The following is a 25,178-nucleotide window of genomic DNA, read 5'->3' as shown; positions in this document are numbered from 1 at the left end:
ACAACTGAAGAAGGCACAGATTTCAATAATGGCAGGGCTAAAGGGAAACTCGCATAAGGGAGACCTGCAAATGGAAAGGTCAGGAAGAACATGGGGAAGAATAAAATAGACATTCAAGACTATTTCTAATTTTAATATGTATGCTAAGGTTAGGAAAGATCTCAGGAAACAGCAATGCAAAGAAAGCAGGGCTGCAGGCTGTGGGTGAGAAATATACTGCAGGAGAATATGCTAACACAAAAGCTACACATCAGACCATTTTGGCATACAGGGCTGATTCTCCATCCAAGCAACGAAGGTAAGTCCTTGAAACACTGGTAGTATTACTGGGATTTCTGGCAAACTGGGTCCCAAGTGGGATCCTGAGGCATTGGCAGTTCTACAAGGAATCAGCTTTCTCCCAGTGTACACTTTCCAATGATCTCCTTTTGTCTGCCAGCATGTCAACATCTTTGTGGGTAGGCATCACATTTTTCAGCACTCAGGACAAAAATGCCCTGTGATATGGGGCATTTATGACTGAGGGATGATTTGCTCTACTTTTTGAAATGAAAAGCTGAGATTATGTAAATAAGCACACTAAAAAGCATCAAGGTACACTTTAAATGACAAGACAATTACTACTGCTAAAAAGTGCTATAGGTAGTTTAATATTAAAGTTCATGATTCTGTTTGTCTAGAACTCTTTAGAAATGGGATGTCTTGGGCGTAATTTGTATTTTTGAGCTGCTCTGGTTTCAAGATTTCTTTGGTATGATCATTTTTTGTCAAGAATAGATGTGATTTGATATTAGCTTTGCATGCATTTTCACTCTTGATGCTACCCTATCAGTATGTTGCTATTCAGATATGCAAATATTAAACAATGTCCTGTTGGGGAGCATTAATGTGGAGATAGCAAGATTTGGAAAATGCATTATCATTAACATTAAGAAAAAATATGTTTAGGTAATAATAGAACAATTTATAATTCATGACCCAATGGTAGTACTTTATTGACATTCATTATTCCCATAGGGTTATCTGAAGCTACCTGACTGTTTTCATTAAAACTTGGAGAATGACAGCAATTCAAGAAAAGAGGCTGCATGTTGTAGCAGCTTACTGTGCCTACTATGATCTATAAACTAGGTATGTGGGAGTCCTTAGGCTTAACAGCTATTTGTTCTATCAACATATTAATTTCATATAAATAAATGCAAATAAATATCCAAGGGGTACAGTGCTACCCAGTTTATGCACTTTCTCCATATCTTTCCATATCACTGGAAGAGCCCAAGGGTGTGATCCTGTGATCACTTATATATGGTTGCACTTGTATTATTGAACTCTTGAATTTCTGAGTAAATGTGTATAGAACCAGTTTTATTAAGCTTGTGCTTACCTTTCCCATTCAATCTGTAAGACCTAAATTTATTTACCTTTGGCTGGATCAACCCTGTGTTCATTGTACCCTGGCACTTATTGGCTTTTTTGTTGTTTGTTTGTTTGCTAATACATTCTGGAATGAGTAGCTGAAGAATTAACAGAGAATCCCCCCTTTCTGTTTCCTAATTCTTAGCGTAAACAGTTTTAGAGCATGGAAAAAAGATTTTCTTTCAAAGCAAAGCCAGCTGTAATTAATTGATAGGAGCAAACATTTTGAGTTCAGAGCTGAGGCTGATTCATGTAAATGGATTAGTTTCAAAGCTCAAATCCACAACAGCAAAGAAAGAGAAGCACAGCCCCAAATATTATTTATGCAATGTTGAACCATGTGCATTTGTAGCACCACTGTGATTTATGAGTCATTTATGTGCAAGGTTTGGGATCCAGCCTGCCTACTTCTCAGTGTACTTCCACACCTACGGCTTTATTCTTTCCTCTTTACTGTAGGTCACTTTATACACAATGCCTTCTCCATGAAAGGGAAAAGGAAAGGAAAGTTCCCCTGTGCAAGCACCAGTCATTTCTGACTCTGGGATGACGTTGCTTTCACAACGTTTTCATGGCAGACTTTTTATGGGGTGGTTTGCCATTACCTTCCCCAGTCATCTACACTTTCCCCCTAGCAAGCTGGGTACTCATGTTACCGACCTCAGAAGGATGGAGGGCTGAGTCAACCTCGAGCCAGCTATCTGAAAACCCAGCTTCCACTGGGGATTGAACTCAGATCGTGAGCAGAGCTTAGGACTGCAGTACTGCAGCTTTAACACTCTGCACCACAGGGCTCTTGTCTCCATGAAAAGCTCTTAACAAATGGAGTGTTGCTTGTGGTTGACTCATTTAAACGGCCCTTCAGCTAGTGGTTAGAATGCCAGAATAGGATCCGGGAGACCCAGCTTTGAGTTCTCACTCTGCCATGGAAGCTGTCGGGGTGACCTCAAGCCAGATACACCCTCTCAGCCTAACCTGCCTCACAAGTTTGTTGTGAGGATAAAAATGGATGAGAAGAGAATGGTGTAAGAAGCTATGAGCCCTCCTTGGGGAGAAAGGCAGGTTATAAATAAAGTAAGTAAATGAATGAATGAATGAATGAATGCATACAAACAAACAAACATAACCTGGCCTATATGAATGAAGGGTCAACAGAGTATGGCCCAGAGAGTGGTCATATTGGCATCTAACCATTGCAAGTAGACTCTTCAAAATACATCAGGATTGTCATCAGTAAATTCAAACACAGTGCTGGTGGCAAAAAAGTGAACAAATATCTAGCTCTCTGTGGGGCTAAAAGTGTAGCCAGGTTGCCCATTACAGCAGGCAAACTCCTGCTCCTGTGCTGCAGTCCCTGCTGCCACTAGATGCAGCAACAGGAACCAAAAATGGAGGGGGAAATGATGATGTCATGTCATGCACTGATGTTACTTCTGGGTGAAGATCCAGAATGGACATAATTTTATTTTATTTATTTATTTTGCAGATTTCTAGTTCGCCCTTTCCCAAGTCAGGCTCAGGGTGCATTACAACATAATAAAACAATTAAATCACACAATAAAACAGTTAAAATTAAACAGTTAAAACCATTAAAATGAAATAAAATAAGGCATCCAATGACACTCTAGGAATTGGAGGAATTCACTCCCTGTCACTTCCAGGCCTTCACCCAGAAGTGATGCTGCTGTTTTAAGTGACTTTCCCTTTCCTCATGCCCTGCCCACCCCCACTGATTGCCAGACTTAAACAAGGAATGAACAGTACAGTGGGTATTAAGATGCAAACATGTGTATAAGGCACACTTAAATAATCCTTCAGTTATCCTTTGAAGAAATTTGAGGACAGCTAGAATAATCTTTACTGTGTCGATAGAACCATTCCTCCAACAGGCTACCACACTCACTAGTTTGTAGGCTTCTGTTTACCTTTCATTATTGGGCAACAGAAACAAAATCTGTTTTTTGTGCTTAATTTTCCATTTTTTTTTGCACTTTATTGATATTTTTATGTGCATGCACATATACTTGGCCAAGAGATTCTCCAAATGGGTTGTGTGCATGATGCCAGCAGAAGAAATTCAAACTGTCACTGCTATCTGATGGATTTCTGCTGACCCTTGACATTATTTTTGGCTTTGACAGACTTTTGCCTTATGACACATGAAGAGAAAGCTGGCATCTAACATGTTTTCATTTTTTGCTGTTAACCAGACTGCAGGTTTGTGATTATGACTTTTGTTCTTGTGAAAGCCAAGGATGAGACCATTGCCATGGTCATCAGGAATTCAAGATAAGATTCTGGAGCAGAAACAGTATATTTAGAAGATGCAGAGCTTGGCAGTCAGAGATACAGGAAGCAGTGGCTATAGATTTTAGGCGAGGGCTTTCTTTTAGGAAGCTCATATGTTCTCCATTGTACACATGTGCTTACATTGTGTAACTAAATCATAGAAACAAGCCTAGTATAATCTCACCTTTCATTTATTTTGAGCAAGTTTTCATGATGGAACAATTCCCTTTTTTGCTGTGGGGCTTAGTAGGAACAACTAGAATAACTGAGGCCTTTCATTCTGGATCCTCATTTCTGGAGATCCCCCTCAGAAGGGCCATATGTTACAATTATATTAAAATAAGTCATACAACTAGCCATAAACCTAACCAAGAGCTCACCAGAGGCATAAAAACAGTATAAAATAGCATTCAGCAGTTTAAAATTGTGTCCATAAAACACCTTTCAAGCTAGAAGCAGGTAATAAAAGTCAATACAATTTCTCTCTCTGTCTCTCTCTGCTGATCTTTTTTTAAATACTCGGTGCAAAGAGCTTTTGTTCTGCGAACAATCTTTGGATGTGAGGAATCTCAGCACTCAGCATTCACACTTTCACAAAAAAACTGAAATCCCTTGAAACACCAAGAACTGCTGAACTCTGCTTGCCTTTGGGGAGGGACTGTTGCTCAAAGGTAGAGCATCTGTTTAGCATGCAGAAGGCCCCAGGTCCAAACCCCAGCATCTCCATTTAAAAAGAATGACCTCTATCTGAGACCTTGGAGAGCAGCTACTGGGTCAATACAAATAACGCTGACCTTGGTCGGACTCACTGTAAGGCAGATTCATGTATCTATTACAGGTTTCACTATTTACCCTGTACTGGGCTATGTTTTTGAACTAGAAAGCTTCTCCTGCAATCCTTTCCAATGTAGCAACAAGTTTTATTTTAATAATTTCTAACACTAGTCAAATTGGGTAGATACTACTAAGAAGAATGAACATAGTCCTGGATTCTTCAGAGATACCTGAGAACATAAATAACACTTATGGTAAATTCTAGACATTCAACAGAGAAACCTTGGCTTTTTATGTGCAAATTTTCTTATTTAATCCATCATTCAGACATTGATTTACTTTTCCTGGTTTATGACACTCATTTAATGTAAGCTACCTTGATATATGTTTTCTTATGGACTTTCTTTGGTGTGGTTGGTTTTGACTAAACAAGAATCTCAATGAAAAGATGATACAAAGTCTGTAAATTCTTCATTCTTTCTTGCATTGAAGAGGCAATCATTTAAGTCAAAGGATCACTGCTACCAAATTAATATAAACAGGACATCCTTATGTATTTTCAAGTATTACTTTACATGAACAGATTTTAGAAATAGTGGTTTAACTTTTTCCTTTTGTGTGCATGTGGCACACCATGTGTAATAGCACTGATCTCAGTGCTATTCAAAATACTTAGATTTTCAATGTGATTCATATCTACCACAGGTTATTGAGGAAGACTCAGCATGGGTTCTGTATGGGAAGATCTTGCCTCACTAACCTGTTACGTTTCTTTGAGGGGGTGAACAAAAATGTGGACAAAGGAGACCCAATAGATATTGTTTACCTTGACTTACAGAAAGCTTTTGATAAAGTTCCTCATCAAAGGCTCCTTAGAAAGCTCGAGAGTCATTGAGTAAGAACATAAGAGAAGCCATGTTAGATCAGGCCAATGGCTCATCCAGTCCAACACTCTGTATCACACAGTGGCCCAAATTTTTATATCTATATACAAATTTTTATATATATATACACACAAACACACAGAGCGACTAATAGCCACTAATGGACCTCTGCTCCATATTTTTATCTAAACCCCTCTTGAAGGTGGCTATGCTTGTGGCCGCCACCACCTCCTGTGGTAGTGAATTCCACATGTTAATCATCCTTTGGGTGAAGAAGTACTTCCTTTTATCCATTTTAACCTGTCTGCTCAGCAGTTTCATCGAATGCCCACGAGTTCTTGTACTGTGAGAAAGGGAGAAAAGTACTTCTTTCTCTACTTTCTTCATCCCATGCATTATCTTGTAAACCTCTATCATGTCACCCCGCAGTCGACGTTTCTCCAAGCTAAAGAGTCCCAAGCATTTCAACCTTTCTTCATAAAGAAAGTGTTCCAGCCCTTTAATCATTCTAGTTGCCCTTTTCTGGACTTTCTCCAATGCTATAATATCCTTTTTGAGGTGCGGTGACCAGAACTGCACACAGTACTCCAAATGAGACTGCACCATCGATTTATACAGGGGCATTATGATACTGGCTGATTTGTTTTCAATTCCCTTCCTAATAATTCCCAGCATGGCGTTGGCCTTTTTTATTGCAAACGCACACTGTCTTGACATTTTCAGTGAGTTATCTACCACGACCCCAAGATCTCTCTCTTGGTCAGTCTCTGCCAGTTCACACCCCATCAACTTGTATTTGCAGCTGGGATTCTTGGCCCCAATGTGCATTACTTTGCACTTGGCCACACTGAACCGAATCTGCCACGTTGACGCCCACTCACCCAGCCTCAACAGATCCCTTTGGAGTTCCTCACAATCCTCCCTGGTTCTCAGCACTCTGAACAATTTAGCGTCATTTCACTGCTCACTCCCAACTCTAAATCATTTATGAACAAGTTAAAGAGCATGGGACCCAGTACCGAGCCCTGCGGCACCCCACTGCTTACTGTCCTCCACTGCGAAGACTGCCCATTTATACTCACTCTCTGCTTCTTATTACTCAGCCAGTTTTTGATCCACAAGAGGACCTGTCCTTTTACTCCATGACTCCCAAGCTTTCTAAGGAGCCTTTGATGAGGAACTTTATCAAAAGCTTTCTGGAAGTCAAAGAAAACAACATCTATCGAGTCTCCTTTGTCCACATATTTGTTCACCCTTTCAAAGAAATGTAACAGGTTAGTGAGGCAAGACCTTCCCTTTTAGAACCCATGCTGAGTCTTCCTCAATAACCCGTGTTCATCAATGTGCCTACTCATTCTGTCCTTGATAATGCTTTCTACCAACTTTCCCGGTATTGAAGTCAGACTGACTGGCCTGTAAGTTCCCGGATCTCCTCTGGAACCGTTTTTAAAGATGGGGGTGACATTTGCTACCTTCCAGTCCTCAGGAATGGAGGCAGATTTCAATGAAAGATTACAGATTTTTGTTAGAAGATCCACAAGTTCAACTTTGAGTTCTTTCAGAACTCTCGGATGTATGCCATCCGGACCCGGTGACTTATTAGTTCTTAATTCGTCTAATCAGTTGTAGGACCTCCTCTTTTGTCACCTCAATCTGACTTCCAAAATTAGTGGTTCTGGGGCGGGCAAAAAGTTCTCATCTTCCACAGTGAAGACGGAGGCAAAAAATGCATTCAGCTTCTCAGCCATTTCCCTATCCTCCTTTAGTAATTCTTTTACCCCTTGGTCATCCAAGGGCCCCACTGCCTCCCTGGCTGGTTTCCTACTTCTAATATATTTGAAGAAAGTTTTATTGTTGGTCTTTATGTTTTTTGCAATATGCTCCTCATAGTCCCTTTTTGCCTGCCTGATCACAGTCTTGCATTTGATTTGCCACAGCCTGTGTTCCCTTTTACTAATCTCACTTCGACTGGTTTTCCACCGCTTAAAGGAGTCCTTCTTACCTTTTACAGCTTCCATTACTTTGTTTGTTAACCATGCAGGCCTTTTCTTATGCCTGTTTGTGCCTTTCCTAACTTGTGGTATGTATTTTATCTGAGCTTCTAGGATTATAGTTTTAAATAGTCTCCAAGCTTCCCCAAGGGTTTTGACCGTATTTACCTTTCCTTTCAGTTTCCTCCTCACATGCCTCCTCATCTCAGAGAATTTACCCCTTTTAAAGTTAGACGTGGTTGTGGCGGTCTTTTTGGGCAACTCCCTATTTATACAAACGGTGAAATCAATAACATTATGGTCACTGCTCCCAAGTGGCGCAATCACTTTTACATCTCTCACCAAGTCTTGGGCATTACTTAGGACCAAATCCAGGATCGCCCCACCCCTGGTAGGTTCTGAGACCATTTGCTCCATAGCACAGTCATTGAGAGCATCAAGAAACTCAATCTCTTTCTCTTGACCAGAACACATATTGACCCAATCAATCTGCGGGTAGTTAAAATCACCTATTACGACATAGTTTTTACATTTAGCCGCTATCTTTAAGCCTTCCATCATATTATAATCGTCCTCTCTCTTTTGATTTGGTGGGCGATAAACTCCCATAGTTAAATTTCCTTTTGGGCCCTCTATTTCAACCCAAAGCATTACTAAAAGGGAATCTAATTCTCTGACCTCAGTCTTACTGGACTGTATATCCTCTCTGACATACAGAGCCACCCCACCTCCAACCCTTCCCTCCCTATCTTTCCGATATAACTTATATCCAGGAATCATCGTGTCCCACTGATTCTCCTCATTCCACCAAGTTTCTGAAATTCCCACAATGTCTATGTTTTCTCCCAACACTAAACATTCCAATTCACCAATTTTACTTCGAACACTTCTAGCATTTGCATACAAACATCTCTAATTTCCCAGGCAAGCTAGGCCTGCCACCTTTCTCCTCCCACCTCAAGACTCTGGCAGACAGTCCATACTGTTTGTCACCATCACAGTGGACAACTCTGATCCGTTACCCGGTAGAAAAATAGCAGCCAACTCCATCTCTTTGAGACGAGTCCTCCTGAACCAGAGACATTTAATCTCCTGTTGGCTTTCCCCCAAGATTTAGTTTAAAAACTGCTCTGCCACCTTTTTGATTTTAAGCACCAGCAGCCTGGTTCCATCCAGGAAAAGTGGAGACCGTCTCTTTTGTACAGCTCCTGCTTGTTCCAGAAAGCATCCCAGTGCCTAACAAACTTAAACCCTTCCTCCTTACACCATCGTCTCATCCACACATTGAGACTTCTAATTTGTGCCTGTCTCTCCTGCCCTACACGTGGAACAGGTGGCACTTCTGAGAAGGCTACCTTGGAGATCCTGGCCTTAAGTCTCCTGCCTAGCAGCCTAAATTTTTCCTCCAGGACCTCACGACTGCATTTCCCCACATCGTTGGTGCCAACATGCACCACGACCACAGGCTCCTCCCCAGCACTGTCTATCAGCCTATCTACTACACGTGTAATGTCCGCTACCTTCGCACTAGGCAGGCAAGTCACCATACGGTCAGTACGCAGTTTCGCCACCCAGCTGCCTACTTGCCTAAGGATCGAATCACCAACTACCAACCCCCCCCTCTCCCCCTGCCCAGGGATGGTTCCTTGGCATGAAAGGATTCCCGCTCACCAACCGAAGAAGAGGTCCCTTCTGAGGGCGCATTCCCCTTATCCTCAGCATGGTGCCCTGTTCTCTCTCGACCCTCACGCTCTCTGGCAGCAACGGGGCTGCTACGTTCAGAGCGGGGCTCATCTAATATGCCCCTGAGAGTCTTCCCCAAGTGCCTAACTGACTGTCTCTGCTTCTCCAGGGCACTCACCTCGGCCTCAAGGGTATGAACTCATTCCCTGAGGACCAGGAGCTCCTTGCATCAAGCACACACCCAAGACTTCTGTCCTTTGGCAGATAGTCATACATGTGACACTCGGTGCAAAACTCTGGAAAGCCCCCACCCCCCTGCTGGCATTCTACCTTAATTATATATATATATATATAATGTATATAAAATATACAGTCCTTTTAAATGCTGTTTGTTTAAGTGGCTCCCCTTCTGGAGGGTCAACTTACCTTATTGGGAGAACAAGGAAATCAGGGATCTGGGTTCCTGGTCCTTAGAAAGCCCCTAGGCGAAGAGCCACAGGCCAAGAGCCCTTTAGCTCTCTGGCAAGGCGCAGCTTAAAATGCAAAGAGGGTGGAGCAGAGGCACTCCTAAGCAATCAGCAGCAATCACTCTCAATCACTTTCACCTTTAGCCCACTCAACCAAACAAACAGTAGTTCCCCAGCTATCACAACTCAGAATTTTAGGCAGTCCCACAAACCTCAGAATGAAGTCTTTCAAAACTCAGAAATTCTCAGCAACTTTTCCAGCTGTCTCAGCTATCACAGCTGCTCTGCTCTGCTCTGTTCTGCTCCTCTCAGACCTCTGTGAGATGTGCTCAGCTTTTGGCAAGGTGCAGCTTAAAATGCAAAGAGGGTGGAGCAGAGGCACTCCTAAGCAGTCAGCAGCAATCACTCTCAATCACTTTCACCTTTAGCCCACTCAACCAAATAAACAGCAGTTCCCCAGCTATCACAACTCAGAATTTTAGGCAGTTCCACAAACCTCAGAATGAAGTCTTTTAAAAACTCAAGAATTTCTCCAAGTAAAAGAACAGGTCCTCTTGTGGATCAAAAACTGGCTAATTAATAGGAAGCATAGAGTGAGTATAAATGGGCAGTCTTCGCAGTGGAAGATGGTAAGCAGTGGGGTGCCGCCGGGCTCAGTACTGGGTCCCATGCTCTTTAACTTGTTCATAAATGATTTGGAGTTGGGAGTGAGCAGTGAAGTGGTCAGGTTTGCAGATGACACTAAATTGTTCAGGGTAGTTAGAACCAGAGAGGATTGTGAGGCACTCCAAAAGGATCTATTGAGGCTGGGTAAGTGGGCGTCAACGTGGCAGATTTGGTTCAGTGTGGCCAAGTGCAAAGTAATGCACATTGGGGCCAAGAATCCCAGCTACAAATACAAGTTGATGGGTTGTGAACTGGCAGAGACTGACCGAGAGAGAGATCTTGGGGTCATGGTAGATAACTCACTGAAAATGTCAAGACAGTGTGCGACTGCAATAAAAAAGGCCAACGCCAGGTTGGGAATTATTAGGAAGGGAATTGGGAACAAATCAGCCAGTATCATAATGCCCCAGTATAAATCGATGGTGCAGTCTCATTTGGAATATTGTGTGCAATTCTGGTCACTGCACCTCAAAAAGGATATTATAGCATTGGAAAAAGTCCAGAAACAGGGCAACTAGAATGACTGAAGGTTTGGAACACTTTCCCTATGAAGAAAGGTTAAAACGCTTGGGGCTCTTTAGCTTGGAGAAACGTCAACTGTGGGGTGACATGATAGAGGTTTACAAGATTATGCATGGGATGGAAAAAGTAGAGAAAGAGGTTCTTTTCTCCCTTTCTCACAATACAAAAACTCGTGGGCATTTGATGAAATTGCTGAGCAGTCAGGTAAAAACAGATAAAAGGAAGTACTTCTTCACCCAAAGGGTGAGTAACATGTGGAATTCACTGCCACAGGAGGTGATGGCGGTCACAAGCATAGACAGCTTCAAGAGGGGGTTAGATAAAAATATGGAGCAGAGGTCCATCAGTGGCTATTAGCCACAGTGTGTATATATATGTGTGTGTGTATATATAATTTTTTTGGCCACTGTGTGACACAGAGTGTTGGACTGAACGGGCCATTGGCCTGATCCAATATGGCTTCTCTAATGTTCTTACCCCCTTATTATCCACTAGGATTAAGAGCACTCTGGTAACTGGATTAAATTGGACCATTACATGTTACTATAGCAGCCAGAATAAAATGTCCAATTTCTTCTCTTGGTTGGCCACTGCTATTGTCATAGATAGAAGAAGAAAAAAAAAACCTTGGAGAGTCACTTTTCCTACTAAAATTATAAAAAAAATACCCCTACTTTGTTATATTCGCATTGATGTTTGGTGGTGGAAAGGAGTTTTATATTGCAGCATAACCAGAAATATATACATCCTACATATTCTGGATTTCTCAAAAATCATGTAAATATTCCCTGTTCTTATTGTATTTATAGCAAGGTCTACACCTTTTGTATTGTCCTGAATGATATTTTGAAGATTTCATTCTTCTAGTAGTAATTATATTGTCCTCAAATGCTGTATTTTCACTGCAGCTAATATCTGAGAACAATTCAGTGCTTTCTGTCAGGAAAAAAAATATATTTAAAGGCCCTCAACAGAAAAGAAAGGCAAACCTCATAAAAGTATAAGTAAAGAAAAAAACACCCACAGACTTTACAGGAATAGGCACATTAGTTGTCTCTTAGCAAGGACAGCCATCAAATGATGGGAAAGTGTATGGAGGAGAGCTACATTAACTTGTTACTCAACTCTTGTGGATGACTTAATAAACATGGCAGCCTTTGCCCCTCTCATTAGTGTGAGATATCTCAGTTGCTAGGCATGAGAATACATATTATAAGACTGAGGATTTTTGTAATAGCTGCTGAAGTCACAAAAGCACTTGTCGTTCCTTAAGGCGAAAGAGTCACTGTGTAGTGTCTAGGAGAACGTAGCATTTGACAGTTCTCTTTCATGTGCACGTTCTCTAAAAATTTTTTATCATCATTTCCCTTTGAAAGTTTGGTGGCTCTCCCTTCTAAGATGAATGCCTGATGTGTAGAACATTATCACGGAAAATGTAACAGTTGAAATGCTCTGAAGAAGTGAAATATACTAGAATGGAAGTAACTAATAAGCTCCCAAGGTATAATTGGAAGGTGCATGGCATAGGTGATCCACACAATAGTAAATCTTGAGACTTGACTATTGTAATGTGCTTTGTGTAGAGCTGTCCCTGAAGACAACTGAAACATTAAGGATGCTTAAACACCTGCCAGTTTGGTTCATTTCCTGTTTGTCAGGGGCAGGGCTTTTTTTGTAGCAGGAATTCCTTTGCATATTTGGCCACACACCCCTGATGAAGCCAATCCTCCTGGAGCTTACAGTAGGCCCTGTACTAAAAGACCTGTAAGTTCTTGGAAGATTGGCTACATCAGGGAGGTATGGCTTAATATGCAAAGGAGTTCCTGCTACAAAAAAGTAGCTAACAATGGGTGGTCCATCAACCACTTTGCAGGGCCTTTTTTACACACCCAGCTTCATCTTTTGTTGGTTTTCAGTAATATTTAGAAATGAATTTCAAGTCCAACCAGCCCAAGAACGGCCACATACATACTAATAACTTATATTTGCCACAAACAAAGGAACAGCAACAACTTTAGCATATTAAGTTTGCCCCCCCCCCAGTCGGAATGAAGAGGCTTACACAGTGTGTTGGATAAAAACCCGGGCCACTTTATTGAAACATAACTTGAACGAATAAGGATGGCAAGAGGTATAGGCCTAAAAGAACAAGCCCTGGGGTCAAAACACAGGACCCCACCTTGTCCTAGAAGGGCGAGCCACCCTGCCCCCAGCACAAGCCCAATATCATCTGACTGGTGCTGAGCGGCCAGGCCCAAACTCCACCTCCACCTCTGTCGGCATCAATCACTCAGGAAAGATCCGCCCCGGTGAGGCTTTGTCATGATCTGCACTCCCAGCATTGAACTGTAAAGCCCATCTACCGTTCATACAGACCACCTGCACCCACTGGTGCAGAGCCATAGGTGCTCCTCTGAAAAGACTGTAGCCAATACCTCATCCTGCCAAGCGACCAAATCTACCAAACTTCTCCCCAAACTCCCTACACTATCAAGCAGTACAAGGTAGGCAAAAAACAAATTCACACAGCCCAATTCTGTGAAAATGAAAAAAAATCCTACCTGGCCCCTAAAAGGCGACGGGTAAAACCTGTACTGCATAGGGCGGGTGGGTTGGCCGAGAGCCATGAAAGAACTGCGCCACATGGGCGGGGGGCGGGGCTTTATAGCCCTGACACCACGCCCCACCCTCTAACTCCTGGATGGCTGGGAAGCCGGAGTCAGCCTCCCTCCTTCTGGGAGGGCAAAGCTCAGCCCCCAGCCTATAACTGGCATTGCCAGTGTGGCTGGAAAGGGGCCGATTTGCCCCCCCCCCAGTTGGAATGAAGAGGCTGACACAGTGTGTTGGATAAAAACCCAGGCTGCTTTATTGAAATATAACTTGAATGAATAAGGATGGCAAGAGGTATAGGCCTAAATAGGGTGACCATAATGTCTGAAGGCCAGCCAGGGACACGGGGGGGGGGGGGGGTGCGTGCGCGCGAAGCGCGCGCGCCGCCGGAAACAGGAAGTGACGTCACTTCCGGTGACGTCACTTCCGGTGATGTCATGCCACCACCGGAAACAGGAAGTGGCATCACTTCCTGTGACATCATTTCCCCCGCGTCACCTGCCGGAAACAGGAAGTGACTTCACAGCACTTCCTGTGACGTCCCCAAAAATCCCCCAAATATCACCGCCGGAAACAATTTTGCTCTCAAATCCTGTATATACTTCATCAGTATATGGGATAAGGCACTTTCTCAACTGTGCTGCATAATGCAGCCTATTTATTTTGTCCTGTTGGCTCTGTTGGCTCTATCTGCGCCACCTTCATCACTTTCGGGGTGTGGATCCCCCAGTGGGGTGGTCTCCCGACTCCCTCCGCTGACTGTTTCTGATAGCCCTGCGCCCCCTCTTTCATTTGATATGTGTCCCGTGCGGGTGCCACCCTCCCGCCGGGAGATGCCGCAAAATGAGCCCCCTTGAGGCTTATGGCGGCAGGGCTCGGGGGAAGCGAGCTAGACTGCTGTTCTTTTGAGGGGTTATAGAGTGTTTCGAGCCCGTCCCTGTGGCATCGGTCCCATCGTTGTGGGACCCAGGGGGCCGGCGCAGCGGCACGCCGAAGCAGCCTGTCACTAATAACACCGGTCAAGATGCAGGACAGGAACCTGGAAGTGACCGACAGGCTGCTTCAGCGTGCTGCTGCGCCGGCCCCCCGGCGGAGGGACCAGCGGAGGCCGCGGGGAAGCCTTCGCTGGCCGGCGCTGGTCCCGGAAGGCCTTCCAGAGGCTCTGGAAGGCCTTCCGGGACCAGCGCCGGGTGCCCCGCGGCTTCCCCGCGGCCTCCGCTGGTCCCTGCAGGCCCTCCAGAGACTCTGGAGGGCCTCCAGGGACCAGCGGAGGCCGCGGGGAAGCCTTCGCTGGCCGGCGCTGGTCCCCGAAGGCCTTCCAGAGCCTGTGGAAGGCCTTCCGGGACCAGCGCCGGGTGCCCCGCGGCTTCCCCGCGGCCTCCGCTGGTCCCTGCAGGCCCTCCAGAGACTCTGGAGGGCCTACAGGGACCAGCGGAGGCCGCGGGGAAGCCTTCGCTGGCCGGCGCTGGTCCCCGAAGGCCTTCCAGAGCCTCTGGAAGGCCTTCCGGGACCAGCGCCGGGTGCCCCGCGGCTTCCCCGCGGCCTCCGCTGGTCCCTGCAGGCCCTCCAGAGACTCTGGAGGGCCTGCAGGGACCAGCGGAGGCCGCGGGGAAGCCTTCGCTGGCCGGCGCTGGTCCCGGAAGGCCTTCCAGAGGCTCTGGAAGGCCTTCGGGGACCAGCGCTGGGTGCCCCGCGGCCTCTCCGCGGCCTCCGCTGGTCGCTGGAGGCCCTCCAGAGTCTCTGGAGGGCTTCCAGCGACCAGCGGAGGCCACGGAGAGGCCTCCACCACTGCCGCCGGGCCCCGCGCGCGGGCGGGGAAGGCGGGAAGTGAGGGAGGGAGCGTCCCTGCGCGTGCGCAGGGGCCCTGCGCAGGCGCAGGGACGCTCCCTCCCTCACTCCCCGCCTTCCCCGCCCGCGCCCGCGGCCCACCGGCTCCTGGGCTGCCTAAACCGGGACCTTTAATGGTCCCGGTATAGGCAGCCCGGGATCCGGGATTGGGTGGCCAGATCCGGGAATGTCCCGGGAGACCGGGACGGTCTGGCCACCCTAGGCCTAAAAGAACAAGCCCTGGGGTCAAAACACAGGACCCCGCCTTGTCCTAGAAGGGCGAGCCACCCTGCCCCCAGCACGAGCCTAATATCATCTGACTGGTGCTGAGCAGCCAGGCCCAAACTCCACCTCTGTTAGCTTCAATCACTCTGCCCCGGTGAGGCTTTGTCGTGATCTGCACCCCCAGCATTGAGCCGTAAAGCCCATCTACCGTTCATACAGACCACCTGCACCCACTGGTGCAGAGCCGTAGGTGCTCCCCTGAAAAGACTGTAGCGAATACCTCATCCTGCCACCACCAATGCTAAGCCTCTGCTTAGGCATTAGCGCCCACCGGAAGGCCCAGAGCTGACTGCAACCCCTGCCTTAGCTCATTCAAAAAAGGCCCGGGTACCCAGTTCAGATAACTGAAACCCATCCGACCTATACAGGTCAGCATTCTCGACCCATATGGCTGGGTGGGGAAGAAATATGTCCAACCCCCCCCCCCCTCCATGGCTGTTGCAAGGCCCGGTTGGCCTTAAGTCTGGCACGTTCAATCCCCCCGGGATACAGGGCAGACTGCCAGACCCTATTAGCAAAAATGCCACCCAAACCAAGATGACTCCTGGCTATCTTTGCATAATGGCCCGCAGATCCTCCTGCACCTGCAAAGAAAAAAAGGGGGGGCCTTCCCCTTCATACAACCCAGGTCATTACCCCCCAGATGGATGACCAGGATGTGTGGAGGAGGCACACTCCTCCCATGGAACAACAGAGGCATGATCCCTGGCCAGCGTAGGCCACGGCGACCCAGCCACTCAACTGTCGCCCACTCGCTGGGACCCAGCTGGGTCCCCACTGGCAATCTCCTGGCCCGGTGGGCCGCCCAAAACCATGCTGTGCCTGCAGATGAGAATTCACCACCTCTCTCTACGAGCCCCAGCACCTGAAAAACAGAAAAAAACAGTCAAAACCAGAAAATCATGCCCGTGGGCCGCCCATTGCTCACATGCCCCCAACACACTCACTGAAAGACCAACATGCAAACATAACCTATAGGCTGCTGACCGCCACCATCTAATTCGACATATGGTGGGGGGTGTGTAACCCCTTGATGCCGCCGTAGATGCGGCTCTAATTCAAAATGAATATGTTCCAAATTTTACACACACACCCCAATCCCAACTCTGCCAGTGCCTTACCTGACACTGCCCCAAATTGATATTTTGTAAGGGGGGGCATCGCCGTAATGACACAGCGGGCCAACACCCTCACCCCTGAGCAGTAAATACTGCTCCAAGGCCTTGACTGGGCACAGCTCCACCACTACACATTAACCAGTTATAATGGCAGAGCCACTCTGCTGGTGGTCCGTTTTTGACCTCTGTACAGTCAGCCTAACCTGTTCCCCCACAAATTTAACATCCCCGGCATACAACGCCCGGTCAGAACTGTCTGTCTTCAACTGTACTACCTACTCGCTGATCCGAAGTGCACAAAAAAAAAACTCAACCAAAGAGGCCGCGTGAAAAAGAGCGGCCATAAAGGAAGACGAGCATACCTCAGGCCAGATCCTATGAGCCCTTAAGCACTGGGGGGGGGGTATTGGCTGATGGGCAACCGCCCTTGGCCCCCGCTCTCTTGCCCAGCCCTCCAACATCTTCCTACATCTAAAATCGCCGGGGCCCTCTGAAAGGCCCTACGCTTTACTAATAAAAGCCAATGCGGCCAATTGGCCTTTAATTGACTTAATACCTAACCCTCTGTTCTTCTGATAGATGCAAAATTGGATAATGTATACCATTGAGGCCGGCCAGGTGTCCATGAGCCCTGAAGCCCTCCAAAAAACACGGAACTGCAACTCCGCCCTTTAATATGCTTTTCGGTACTTGGTGCCCATGCTAGTCAGATTGCCATACTGGATTCCGCCTCCCAAGCTGCCAAAGTTCCGGTGGCATTCGCGCTGGCTGCACGTCTGCTTCCAGAGCAAGCTGGCCAAAACGCTTGATCTGTTGACGAGATAGAGCATCCACCACCCCATTGCTCACCCCCGGAACATGCCTTGCCAGAAACAAACGGAGGCATCGCAAAATAAATGACTGCACCAAGTTCATCACCACCGGTGACCTGGATGACAAGGAGTTGATAACATGTACCATGGGCATGTTATAACACCAGAAATGGACTGTATGGATGGCCAGCTGCTCACCCAAAAGCCAAACGGCTACTACAATAGGAAAAAACTCCAAAATGGTAAGTTCATGGCACAACCCACCGTCAAAGCACACTGAGCGATTGCTCCGCGCACAATGTCCCCTAAAATATACTCCGCCACATCTGAAGATATCTGGAGCTCAGCTTCCAACTTCAAGTCATTCCTCCAAGAGGAGATTCCATTGAAGGATTCCAAAAATTCCACCCTTACCTCTAGATCCATCTGCATGCCTGCGGTCATTCATACTCTAGGCGAGGGAACCGCAGGAGCCCCATGGCATCACATAGGCGTTACAAGGAGGCCTTCCCAGGAGCCACAACTTTGCACGCACTCTGTCTTTTCTTTTCTTTTTTTCTTTTTTTTTGAGAGAAAAATTTTTTATTATTAAAAAAGGTTGCACAGAAAAGAAAAAGAAAAAAATATATAATGAACATGAACACATATACACACAAGCATACATACCAACAAATCACAAAAGATACAATACTAACATCTACCACAAAACCCAGTCATACACACTGGGAGAAGGAGAGATTTAAGTATCTTAGAAAAAGCCCATAGTTACTCCAATCCAAAACCCTTACTTTTAACCCATTTATAAACAGGGTCCCAATCCTCTTGACATTTTTGCACATTACCATTCCTTAATCTTGTGGACAGTAAATCAGATTCTGCGGCATCCAACAACTTGTTAATAAATTCATCTCTATTAGGGGTTTTGTCACTCTTCCAATACTTGGCATACAATATTCTAGCAGTGGTAACTATGTACAATAACAGTTTCAGTTTAGACAGAGGTAAGTTTTGTCTACAAATGCTTAACAGATACAATTCCGGCACATGATTAATTTGTACTTTTCAAAAAAATTTTGATCCAAATGTTAACTTGTGACCAATATTTTTTAGCCTCTCTACATTGCCACCATATATGAAACAGGGACCCTTTAGCTTCTAGACACTTCCAACGCACTCTGTCTTTTCGTGGGCCCATGGAACCCCAAGCTCCCGTGCCAGGTCCTCAAATGACCGCAACAACTTGGCACATTGCCCTGAACTGGCAGGGCCAACGAAAGGAAGGCATCCAGGTAGTGAACAGTGAACAGTAACTCTCAACCAAGACTTGATCCGAAGTGCCCACTCCATAAAGGAACTAACCACTCACAAGTGGCACTGGACACTGAGCATCCCCTGGATGGGGCCCTATTCATGTAATACTTCCTTCAAAGGCAAAACCCGGAAGATAGAAATCTTCTGGGTGCACGGACAAAAGGCGAAACACTGACTTAATGTTGCATTTTGCCGTTGCAGCCCACACACCACAACCCAGAACCACTTTGACCGATTGGTCAAACGAGGTGTACCTGACCGAACAGAGAACCTCTGGAATGGAATCATTCACTGCTCCGCCCCTGAGGTAAGACAAATGGTGTATCAGGCGCCATTCCCCTGGTGCTTTATTGGGCACCACCCCCAAGGGGGGTACCCGTAAAGTGGGTACTGGCGGAGGACCCTGCCCTCCACACACTCCTTAGTTATTTTAGCCCTAACCACGTGCTCAATCCCCCCTACCGAACAAAGGTTATGAGACATACAAGGGACCCAAAGTCTCTGATACGGGATCCTAAACCCATGGGTAAAACCATCCATCAAATAGCCCCTATCCACCATCAGGGGGTAATTGCACAACAACCGCCTAAGTACACTCAGTCATATTAGACTGAGTCCCCTTTTTCCCGGCGGCTACTGGTTACTTCCCCCCCCCCCGAGGTGTCATGACCCAGCCCTTGTTTTGGATTTACCGCAAGCTGAGGAGGCGTGTGACACCCCACATAGCGGGCGCTCATATTTAAATTTGCATGCCTTCCAGGAACACACGCCCTTAATCGTAAATTCCTGCATAGTAGCCGGGGCTGACCCAACTGGCCCACTGCACTGCGGGCACCCACGCTAATCTGTTGTTTATGCACTAGGTGCCCGCTATCGGCCCTATCACCTGAATTGGGCTTTGCCGGGGACATCAACTACAGCCAAAGCTGATGCTTAATTGGGTCCCAAGGGAGCCCTGGGTTGACCGCAGCCCCGATCCTAAAGGCCTCATCGTATTGCAACCACGTTGCACCGGCGAAGTCTGTATATACGCGGTGCACTATGTCCAACATCGAATAGAGCTGCGGCCCGTAAAGGCTGTACCCTAGCTATTACCCCAACATAGATCAGGAAACCTGGCAGCTAATTGGACCAAGTCCTATCCACCTTTCGCCGTTTCAGCTTCTCATTCTCCTTGTCATGTAAGTCCACCTTTGTCCTTCTTTTCCACCTCTCCAAAGAGGGGCTGAACACGTCACGTATGCGCCCCACAAAATCTTATCCCAGGTAGCCACTGCAAAGTGGTCCCCCAAGGGCAACACCATATCACCATATGGGAAGACATGAAGGGGACGGCCCCATAAGGACTCAGAAGGTAATTCCATGCACCCCACTGATAACCCAGCCACTCTCCCTGCTGTAACCACTAGTGTTGCCCCCGCAATGGCAGGTCGCCCGGTGCTGCTTGAGAAGCAGAGGTGCCTTGCAACGACACCTTAGCAACTGTCGGTGGAGGGAACTGCATGGCGGACCCAACAAAACTCTAGCCTTGAGGCGATGCATAAGCACACCCCAGGCCCATGAAGGTCCCCCGTTATCACTGTTCTTGCCGCATGTCCGTGTCCCCGGCTCTGCCCTGCAACACGGGAAGACGAGCCAGAACCTCCCTTTCAAAAGTTAGCTGGGATGACCGGCCTGTCGCCCTGCAGCGCCCTTCTCATGTGGGAGCACCTGCTGTGCCCCTCTGCTGCTCCTAATCATCCCTCTGGCCCCTAATGGCCTGCCGAAGCTGGGCTTCCGTGCTGGGTTGCTGGGTCCGCCTCTTGGCAGGCTGTTTCCCTCTGAACAACGCTTGAACCTAGTGGCATTTTTAAGACCTACAAGGTTTTGTGTTCAAGGTATCAAGTTTTGAGTGCACACACAATACTACCGATATGAGGAAATGGAAATTATCAGTCCTCCTTACCTATAGGTAAAGGGGGAGCAGTAAATTAGCATTTGACCATATGAAGCTGCCTTATACTGAATCAGACCCTGGGTCCATCAAAGTCAGTATTGTCTACACAGACTGGCAGCAGCTCTCCAGGGTCTCAAGCTGAGGTTTTCCATGCCTATTTGCCTGGACCCTTTTTAGTTGGAGATGTCGGGGATTGAACCTGGGACCTTCTGCTTACCAAGCAGATGCCCTGCAACCAAGCCACCGCCCCTTTCTGAGACTGCAAGCGGAGGGGGGGGCGCCTACCCACAACTCCAAATGATGGCAAAAAGGCACCCGCACTCCTCAGACCACCCCTCTAGCTCAGCCACCGGGGGGGAGGGAAAGGGGGGGGCAGGAGGCCCTCCGGCCTCACTACGTGCCCTACACCCCCCCGACTCAGGCTCTTTTTGCCCCCGCAATACAACTCCGCGTCCCCACGCCGCTCCAAACCGGCCAAACGCGTGCTGCCCTGCATCCGCCGCTCGTGCGATCGCCCTGAGCCGCTCCTCGCAGCCCCGACCAGCCGCCGTGCTGTAAAGGCCCACACCGCACCTGCTCACCGCCTCGCGCTTCAAAGCCTCGGCCCAGGACACTACAACCGAAGACGTGGCTCTCCCTGTCGAGATCCACGAAAGAACTGTGCCACACGGGCGGGGGCCAGGGCTTTATAGCTCTGACACCACGCCCCATCCTCTAACTCCTGGATGGCCAGGAAGCCGGAGTCAGCCTCCCTCCTTCTGGGAGGGCAAAGCGCGGCCCCAGCCTATAACTGCCATTGCCAGTGCAGCTGGGAAGGGGCCGATATTGTTTGGCACGCGTGTACAGGCAATTCTTCAAAATTTCATAGTCTAATCTTTACTGAATTTGAGAAAATGTGATGCAGGCTCCACAAAAGGATTCCTATGAGTGCAACTGCAGCAAATAGATCATGGTGTTGCATTCTCTTAATCCATTCAATATTCTAAGAATCTGAACAGGCAACACAGCATTAGTGCATGGATGGGCAAGAGCGAGGCTTTCTACACTTTTAAAGCTGAGTTCTGCAACTCAAAGCAAAACCAGAACTGTTTGGCATGAGAAATCTTCAAAGTGAAGACATAAATGCTTTGGCAGGCTCCTGCTCTCTTGGACACAAATAATACCTGGGCTTTTCTGCTTCTGGGTCTGGATTTCTGTGTTGCTCTACTTCTAGGGTCAATCTTTTTTTGTAGATACATCTGGTGTGGCATCTTCCTTGCACCATAACACATGGAACCAGATGTTGTAACCTTAAAGCTATGTAAGTGATGCAGAGGACAGGAACAGACTTTTCCATTGCAGTTCAAGTGTGCTTTTTCCATTGATGTCTTTTTGACCAGGACCTAATCTTCAGGTTGTATCTGATAGCACAGTTAAATCATGGCAGAAATAAAGGCAGCTTCTTCCTGTGAAACTGTGTAGCCATCTTGTTAAAATTTTACAATACTTTCATATTACTATGAGATGGAGTGTGCCAGGCTCATGGAAAGAAGCCCTGGTGTATAGTCTATATGGCATGTAAGTCTTCCCATTTCTATTTTATTTGGAGTTAAATACAAGTCACAGTTGGGGCAGACATGCTTAGATTCATAAAAACAAACAAACAGTAAAACTTTGATATGACATCCATTTATAAAAACATTTGAATAAAATATATTTCTAAAGGAAGGAATGCCCCCAGTGGGGCAGTCTTCACCCTTGCCCATCTTTACAGGTTTGCCTGGGCAATGGCATTGACAGACACCAAACTGCTGCACCAAACAGGACAAATTTGGAGCAAACCAGAATCAAGTTTGCTTGACCAGATCAATAATCCCCCCCCCCTTGGATGCTTGTCCAGTGGGATGGAACATGCAGACAAAATGAGGGACTCGGATCTGTGGTGCCACAATCCTTCAGAGTGCAGGTGCACCCTGCTTCACTCTGTGTGACTTTTTAGAAATCAGGGGCAAATGCTTGAAGGTCTGCCAGTTCCCATAGAGAGGGCAGTGGAGTAGGCTTCAGCAGAATTTGAAATTAGGTAATTGGCAGCAGCCCAACGAAGGTGAACCCACAAACTCTATCAATATCACTTCTGGCATGTGCTAGAAGTGATGCTGCCACATTGCTGGTGCCATTGCTGAGACATCAGGCTAGACCTCCCTTGCTGCTGTTAAATCTGCCTACTAACGAACTGATCAGTGATGACAGTGGAACCTGGGGATGGGGATGCCCCACCCCCAGTTGGGGCCTGGCAGCCCTATTCCCAATTGCAATGGACAGCAGACCACTGACTTTTGTGGAAACAACCAGGGCTGGTGCATGGGAGTAGGCAGTCGCCTAGGGAGCCACCTGGCCTAGGGGTCACCACTGGGCACCCCCTCCCAATGCATGACTCTGGCTCCTGACCACTGTCACCTTGTCGTCTCCTATCACCAAGCTGCCCTCAACAAAGCCAAGCCACCCCCTTCTCCCCGATGTGTGACTTGGCCTCCCACCTCATCCTGTCCCGCCACCCTCCTTCCTGGTGACCAGCAAGCATTTATTCTCACATTTTTAAAAATAACTTATCACATTTTTTTGAAAAATTAAAATGAAAAATCAGTAAATGAAAAATGTGAAAAGTTTCAAGTTTGGTGCTCTTCATTATATTTTTTTTACTAATGGGGGGGCACTAGTGGGTGATTCGCCAAGGACACCAGAAAGGCTAGCACCGGCTTTGGAAACAACTGCCAGACCACAATCATCTCTTAGTTTTTACAATCTTGATCCTATTTCAAAATTTCCTTTTCTCTGTTACAATCCAGTTGGGTTTCAGTAACTGGGAATTCCATGTCCCAAGTACATAAAGGTGTGTGGTTAACTAAAAAGTTTTGTGATTAGTGGTACTTCATCATTACTGCTGTTGGCCTCACTGGTGCCAGAAAAACAAGCGCAAAAGTTAGATATAAAATAAATGATGCAAGCGTACAACATGGTAGCTAGTGTACTTCTAGGGATAAGGTGTTGCTTTCTTCATAGGACATCTGTCTATTCCAAGCAAGTGGTCTTGCTTTCATAAAAGCTCACTAATATCCCCCAGGCAATGTAAAGTGGTCTAGCAATCCCACTTGCAGTACTGAAAGAAACAATTACCTGCAGCAAGGGAACTATTACAAAGCTATGTATCATCCTAATGGAAAACCTAAACTATAACAGTGCTGCCAGCACAGCTTGAAAGCTTAACTCTCTTTATTAAGTCACAGAATTGATCAATTTATCTATTTTTTTTAAATGAAAGAGTTCATTGTCTGCTACAGGAGCAAGGAAACAAAGATGCTTGCTGCTATTTGCTTTCTTACAAAGACTGAGTATAACCTGTGCTATGTAGAAATCTTTTCAAAATGGTTAAAATAAGTTGCTAGTCAGCATTAGTTCTTCCTCCATGCAGGCTGGTGCTCTGCATCCAAACTAGGTGTATCAAGTAAATGGCTCTGTCAATGTAGTACCACCTTACGCCAAACAATTGCTAACTCAGTTCCAGCTGCATTTTAAAAAGTCCTCATTAGGGTTGCTAAGTCCAATTCAAGAAATATCTAGGGACTATGGGGGTGGAGCCAGGAGACATTGGGGGCAGAGCCAGGAACAAGGGTGTGACAAGCATAATTGAACTCCAAGGGAGTTCTGGCCATCACATTTAAAGGGACAACACACCTTTTAAAATGTCTTCCTTCCATAGGAAATAATGAAGGATAGGGGCACCTTCTTTCAGGGCTCATAGAATTGGACCCCCTGGTCCAATCGTTTTGAAACTTGGGGGGTACTTTGGGGAGAGGCCCTAGATACTATACTAAAAATTTGGTGCCTCTACCTCAAAAACAGCTCCCCCAGAGCCCCCAAAATCTCCAGATCAATTCCCCATTATACCCTATGAGAATCGATCTCCACATAGGGAATAATGAAGTGTTCAGCAAACGTTTCGCTCCCTCCACCCACCCCCACCCTGTTTCTGGCAACTCTGAAGCGAGGGATTGGCCTCTCTACTCACAACTTACTGCCAACTTCTTCAAAATAACACAGACACACCATCCCAAGAGGAAGCCTTTCAATCGGAGACTGAAGCCTCCGGAGGTAGAAAGGCACATGGTCCTCTGGTTGCAGGGCTTCCCTCCCGCCTCGGTCGGCCAGCTGACTAGGAGCGGGAAGGAGCCTGGGAAAGCAGAAGAACCCCCGCTGGGACCTGGGGATTGGCAAGCCTAGTCGTCATATCCAATTTTGCTACTGTATTTGGAAAAATTGAATCAGTGCTGTGAAAAAAACCACTCCTTGTGTGAGTCCTAGGTTACTGCATGTCAGTGGTCTGGGTTTCTTTTTCCTCACTGGAAAAAGCCTGTTATTTGACATAAGAATTCCTTTCCAACTAAGGCAGTGCTTGTGGCACCCATGAGTTCCATGGTGCTTGCCAATGTTTTTTGTTTTGTTTTTTTGTCTGCATTTGCTTCTTCCCCCAGCACATGGCCAGTTCCCACTTCACCGAAACAGAAGAACTCAATCTTTGTGTTTACAGGGAGCACCCAAGACTTTTTTTGT

Source organism: Heteronotia binoei, chromosome 3 (genome assembly GCF_032191835.1).
Source record: "Heteronotia binoei isolate CCM8104 ecotype False Entrance Well chromosome 3, APGP_CSIRO_Hbin_v1, whole genome shotgun sequence".
Classification (NCBI taxonomy): Eukaryota; Metazoa; Chordata; class Lepidosauria; order Squamata; family Gekkonidae; genus Heteronotia; species Heteronotia binoei.
The sequence above is the reverse complement of the archived record's forward strand: the minus strand, read 5'-3'. Positions refer to the sequence as shown.